The following is a 6,508-nucleotide window of genomic DNA, read 5'->3' as shown; positions in this document are numbered from 1 at the left end:
TTAGAGGAAAGCTGCAACACCATCAACAATATCCTTACTGGCATAAAATTCACAAAAGAGGAGAAAAACAACAAAGTGCCAATTCTAGATGTCACAGTAGAGCGAACAGTCAATGGTAAATTCAAAACAGAGTCTACAGGAAAACACCACACGCGAACCAAGTACTTAGCTACAGAAGTAATTATCCCTACACATACAAACAAATCTGAATCAGGACACTATTTCAACGAGCCACGATACACTGCAGCAGCCAGTGACAACGAAGACCAATAAGTAACTGTACAGCGCACTTAAGGAGAATGGGTAGCCAAAATACGGGCTGAAAACTGCTTGCCTGACCGGGAATCGAACCCGGGCCGCGGCGGTGAAAGCGCCGAATCCTAACCACTAGACCACCAGGGAGATGGTGAAGCCCTTTGACAGCTCAACTGAAAATTGCTTCCCTGCCCGGAAATCGAAACCGAGCCAGGGGAGTACGAAGGCTTCCACCAATGTCATTTCTTGTATCCATTTCTCCCGATGCAGTCTCCTCTACATTGGGGAGACTGGAGACTCCTCGCAGAATCAAGTCACAGCGCTTGAAGGAACATCTCCAGGACACCCGCAACAATCAACCCATCGCCCTATCGCCCAACATTTCAACACCCCCCCCCCCCCCCTACTCTGCCGAGGACATGAAGGTCCTGGGCCTCCTCCATCGCCGCTCACTCCCCACCCGATGCCTGGAGGTGGAGTGCCCCAACTTCCGTTTCGGATACATTCAACCAAGGACATCAATGTGGACTTCACCAGTTTCCTCATTTCCCCTCCCCCCACCTTACCTCGGTTCCAACCTTCCAGCTCAGGGCTGTCCTCATGACCTGACCTACCTGCCAATCTCCCTTCCCACCTATCCGCTCCATCCTCCTCTCTGACCTGTCACCTCTGTCCCCACTCCCATTCACCTATTGTACTCTTTGCTACCTTCGGCCCAGCACCCCCCAATTTATCTCGCCAACCCTGGAAGTGTCCTGCCTCTATTCCTGATGAAGGGCTTTTGCCCGAAACGGCGATTTTCCTGCTCCTCGCAAGCTGTCTGACCTGCTGTGCTTTTCCAGCACCACTCTGATCTAAACTCTGGTTTCCAGCATCTGCAGTACTCACTTTTGACGAACCAATAAACCCAGTCTGCAGATTTCTCATCAACAAATTGACACAAGCAGACTCAACGTCTGCAGAAACTCGAGCCGCATTACTTTACATTAAAGACATCTGTGAAATGATGTCCAGACAACTCAACCCTCTCAGCATCATGGTAGCCCACAAACCTACCAACACACTTGAACAACGGCTAATGAACCTGTAATACCCGATACAAACAACCACCAAACGAATGTTATTTACAAAATACCATACAAGGAAATATATACATGAACTCTGCCACACAGTTCTCTGTGGCAAGAAATGCTGGGATGAGATAAGGAATATTTTTTCAGCCAAAACGAATCGGCACTGACTGGACAGCCATTTAAAATCAACGCTGTCAGCCCAGGATGGAAAACCAGAAGGGATGAACAGCTTTCATATTTCCTGAAGTTTTCCAAAGCTGGTACTGGGTTTTGGTGTTTGTTCCCTTTCCACTCCCAGGAGCTGCAGTGGTTGGGGCGGTGAGTTGGGGAAAGTGAAATGTGCCCGTGAGCAGCGTGTGGGGCTATTTCAGCTTCCCCTCCTCCGACAGCGCTGTGACTTGTCTCTGATGTTCTCAGGGACACTTCTTGACGCGAGATAGTGAAAAGAGTCTCGTTCCTGCAGATCAGGAATTCAAACCTTATGCCGGCTTCAGGACAATGAGAAAGATTAATTGGGATGTGTGAAGAAGCTGTGAGCTGCATTTCAAACAGCTAGTTGGAGTCAGATGCGTCATCCATTGCGGCCCGGCCCAGTGCGGACCTGACGCCGCTCTGCTGCAGAGCTCTGACGTTAACACGGACATGCGCAGCAATGGGAACATTCACAAGGTGAACAGCCAAAGGTAATCACTGTCACTGCTTCCCTTCCATAGTCCCAACTTTGTGAAGAGTATCTTTCACTGTCAAATAAAACACATTAATCCTCAGGTGCCTGCTTCATTTCGATCACGACTTCACGCCCCTCACTGTTCTAGTCTCATTTCCAAACATTTTGCTCATAGCCTCAAAAGCAGCTCTGTGGATATCTGCTTGTTCCACCCTGAAAGGTAGTGGGTTGCAGATTCCCGATCAGTCCCAATGTGATTGAAATATTTCAACTCTTCCACTGATTTGCATCTTTACAAAACCATGGAGCAATCTCCCTTTCCTTTTGACGACAGTTCTCAACTGCAGTCGGCAGGGTTCACACCTGCGTGGGGAAACCGCAGTGAATTTCATGTCCATCGCATTCGTTACTCGGTCCACGAATACAGAACCACACTGACAGCTTCATTTCCCAGGTCTCTCTGCTTGTGGAGCTGAGAAAGAGTGAATCATTGCAGAGTTTGTTTGAATCCAATCACTTGACAGGTTTCGAAAGGGTTAAATATCTGCAAATGGCGAGTCTGGGTGTTTCATCCCGAAAGATGAAACGGACGTTCAGTTAGAAACAAAACCAGAAATTGCAGGAGCAACTCAGCAGGTCAGGCAGCATCTGTAGAAAGAGAATCAGAGACAACATTTCAGAACTTTTTTTTCCCTCATCCAGGTACAGCCAAACCTACTGAGTTTCTCCAGCAGTTTCGCTTTCTGCCTCGGACTCTCAGCATCCGCAGTCCTTTACGTTAGAAATTCAATCAATTCAGAAAACCCTTTGTGCTTCCTCAGTGAATAAGATTTCCGTTTGGGAAACATTTTCCTGACACCATTAAAACGCGCATCTTTGCAGCCAAGAAAGCGGTAGAAGCGAGAACACAAAAACGCTCCGGCCGTGGGTGGTTTCGAAACACCACTGCCTGAAAATTATTCCACCTGCTAGCTGGCAACATTTTGCCAAAACCTCTTCCCCATTGTAACATTTGGATCATATCCAGGGATGAGCAATTTCCATTTTGTGGAGACATTCCCAAGTTTGGGAATGTTCTCTTTGGAGCAAAGAAGGTTAACTGGAGATTTCCTGGGGCTGTTAGCAATGATGGGAGAAGATGTGGTGGGAATGGACAGGTTAATGATCAGGAGAACCTATTGCCACTGACTAGGGCCAGTTACCAGAGGACAGGGATTGAAGTTCTTTAATGTAAAGCAGCGTTTGTGTAGAACAAACACAGCGAATACTGCAGAAAGCCAACGAGTCGAGCAGCATCTGTGGAAAGGTAAACAGAGCCGACGTTTTGAGTGGTGCTACAGTATTTGTTCAGATCGCAGTGTTTTGCCTCTTCCCGAATTTGGTCCAGGTCTGTGTCTGAATTGGCAAACACATGGCAAGTGCAGTGCCGCAATGTCAAGTTATAGCCTTTGCTGTTAAAAAGAAAACAGTGCATTGTTTAAATGGTGATATATTGGAATGTGGAGAAAGTGAGGACTCGCGGTGAAAGTCGAAAGATGTGGCACTGGAAAAGCACAACAGGTCAGGCAGCATCTGAGGAGCAGGACAGTGAACGTTTCGGGCACAAGCCCTTAATCAGGAATGATGTATGGATGTACAAAGGGGTCGCAGAGACCCTCCACACCAGTCAATGCCAGTTGTCGGGCAGATGCAGCAGGCAATGAGCAAGGCAAGTGGTATATTACGAAGAGGAATTTAGTTCAGAAGTGAGGTCATTGAACATATTGAAGGCGAAATTCATCTGAGTTTTGATCAACAAAGAAGTGGATGGTTATGAGGAGAAGTAAGAAAATGGTTTTAAGACTAGTACAGGTCAGTCACAGAGTCAGACAGCACTGAACAGACCCTTCATCCAACCAGTCCATGCTGAGTATGTTCTCAAACTAAACTCGTCCCACCTACCAGTGTTTGGCCCATCAACCTTCGAACCTTTCATATTCATGTACTTATCCAAATGTCTTTTAAACGTTGTAACTGTACGTGTATAAAATCATGAGGGGCATGGATAGGATAAATAGACAAAGTCTTTTCCTGGGGTGGGGGAGTCCAGAACGAGAGGGCATGGGTTTAGCTTTAGAGGGGAAAGATACAAAAGAGATCTAAGGGGCAACTTTTTCACGCAGAGGATGGTACGTTTATTGAATGAACTGCCAGAGGAAGTGGTGAAGTCTAGTACGATTGCAACATTTAAAAGGCATTTGGTTCGGTATATGAATAGGAAGGGTTTGGAGAGATATGGGGACGTGTGCTGTCAGGTGGGACTAGATTGGGTTGGGATAGTTGGTCGGCATGGACAAGTTTGACCAAACAGTCTGTTTCTGTGCTGTACATCTCTATGACTCTATGACTTCCTCTGGACATTCATTCTGACTCAGAACACACTCTTAAAAAACAATCCTTGTCCTGTCTTTATAAAATCTTTCTCTACTCACCTCAAACTATTTGCTCCCAGATCCTGAAACTCCCGGCTGAGGGAAAGGACACCTGTTGTTCACCTCATCCTTATCCCTCATGATTTTATAATCCTCTCAATCTCCTATGTTTCAGTGAGAAAAGTTCCAGCCTATCCACCGTACATGTCGTATATCCATATCCAGTTATGAAGTGTTCAATGCTGGTGCAGGCTGGAAAGATCAAGTGGTCTACTCCTGCTCCCAATTTATCCTGGCTGTTACGTTTCTCAGCACCATTCTCCCGTTTTTTCACCGCAACTCTCAACCCTTGATACTCTATCTCAGTGATAAACATAGACAATGACCTGGCCTCCACAGCTTTCTGTGACAATGAATTCCATAGATTCACCACTCTCTGGCTAAAGAAATTTCTCCTAATCTCCATTCTCCCTTTATGCTGAGGCTATGCCCATGGGTATTAGTCTCTCCTCCCAATGTCCACTCTGTCCAGGCTGTTCAATATTCTGGAAGTTTCAGTTAGATTCCCCTTGAATGTGGGCCTGTTAATCAGCATGAACCAAACCTTTCAGGATGAAGACAGCCGGGATTAGGTTCAACAAAGTGAGACTGGAGGGAGAGTGTGTGGGAGGGAGATTTTCAGCTTTTAGGGAATAAGATAGGAAAGAAAGTTTAATACAAATTACAATTGATCAGATGAGCCGATGGGCCAAGGAGTATTGGATGGAGTTTAATTTAGACAAATATGAGCTGTTGCATTTTGATGAGGCAAATCAGGGCAGGACCTGTGTGGTTAATGGTAAATTAATGCAATTCTGTGCACAAGGAAGCAGTAGAGGCAGCTTCATTAAGACACTGTTGGATTGGTTTTTGCGTGGTCGGGGAATTAAGGGTAGTTGGGATAATGCAATTAGGAGGAGCTGAGATGATTGATAGATCAGCCACGATTTTAATGAATGGCGGAGCAGGATCGACGGGCCAAATGGCCTACTCCTTCTATTACTTTGAAACTATAACCCTGAGTTTCCCATGGCTAACCCACCAAACCTGCACATCCCTGTACACTGGGCAATTAAGCATAGCCAATCCAAATCAAGGCCAGTGAGCAATGTAGTGATGTGGAAAACAAATACCAGAGAATTATAGAAAGGGACAAGGAGAATAAATGTACTAGCAATCAAAACTGGATTCTAACCATCATAAAAAATAAAACTAAAAGCTCAGTATGTGAATGTGTGCTGCATTGTAACAAAAGCGAATTAATTGACTGCACACGTTGAAGAGAATAATTATGATCTGACACTCCTTACAGAGATATAGCTTCAGAATGACAAGGATTGGATCCGGAATATCGAGGGGATATGTGGCATTCAAGTCGAATGAGAGGCTCAGTAAAGGTAGAGGGTGGGCACTGTTAATCAAAGCACTGATAACATGGTAGTCTGGTGTCAGCTCGGATTTTAGGTCCTGATTTCTCTGTCCTCTGGTCTCCCTGTTCCCACAGAGCTAGATGTTGTCTGTTCTCAGCTCTGCTCAATTTCTGCTGAAGCGTTGACCCCCTTTTACACCTCCTGGAGCAATAAAATATTCTGAGCCTCCTGGAAATGACACCTTATCTATACCCCTCCTGATTTTAAAAATCTCTATAAAGTTATCTGTCAACTTGCTAGGCTCCGTTGGAAAAATGTCCCAGCTTCTTCTTAACTCAAACCCTCCATTCACAGCAGCACGCTGGTAAAGTAGGGAATAGGGAATTGTATCAAATCACATAAATGTACTGTCTGAAACAATCTGGCTGTCTTCTTGCCTGAGATATTGAGAGTCCCTGGTGTCAGTAATTACGAATGCAATTATTTAGGTCACAGAATTGAACAATTATTTTGCAACAAAGGGGTCTACTCTGATAAGGAGGTAGTGGTCATTTCTAGGGTAACTGAACAGTTTGTAGATCAGGGAGATGAAGTTCCAGACACTTGGGAAGGGCAAGAAATGACTGTGATAAATAAGACAAAGAACTGTGCATGCTGGAAATCTGAAACAAAAACTGAGAACACTGCAAAAAC

The 6,508-nt window shown here is 45.4% G+C and overlaps 1 non-coding gene across 1 annotated transcript; it reads right to left on the bottom strand.

Annotated features, from left to right (window-relative positions):
- Positions 1 to 330: 330 nt before the first annotated feature.
- trnae-uuc (transfer RNA glutamic acid (anticodon UUC)) lies at positions 331 to 402 on the bottom strand. The gene has a single exon. It is a non-coding gene; the product is annotated as a tRNA-Glu (tRNA).
- Positions 403 to 6,508: the final 6,106 nt, after the last annotated feature.

Source organism: Chiloscyllium plagiosum, unplaced genomic scaffold, assembly GCF_037043375.1.
Source record: "Chiloscyllium plagiosum isolate Xiang-an unplaced genomic scaffold, Cpla_swu_hap1 HiC_scaffold_27, whole genome shotgun sequence".
In the NCBI taxonomy this organism is placed as follows: domain Eukaryota; kingdom Metazoa; phylum Chordata; class Chondrichthyes; order Orectolobiformes; family Hemiscylliidae; genus Chiloscyllium; species Chiloscyllium plagiosum.
The sequence above is the reverse complement of the archived record's forward strand: the minus strand, read 5'-3'. Positions and strand labels throughout refer to the sequence as shown.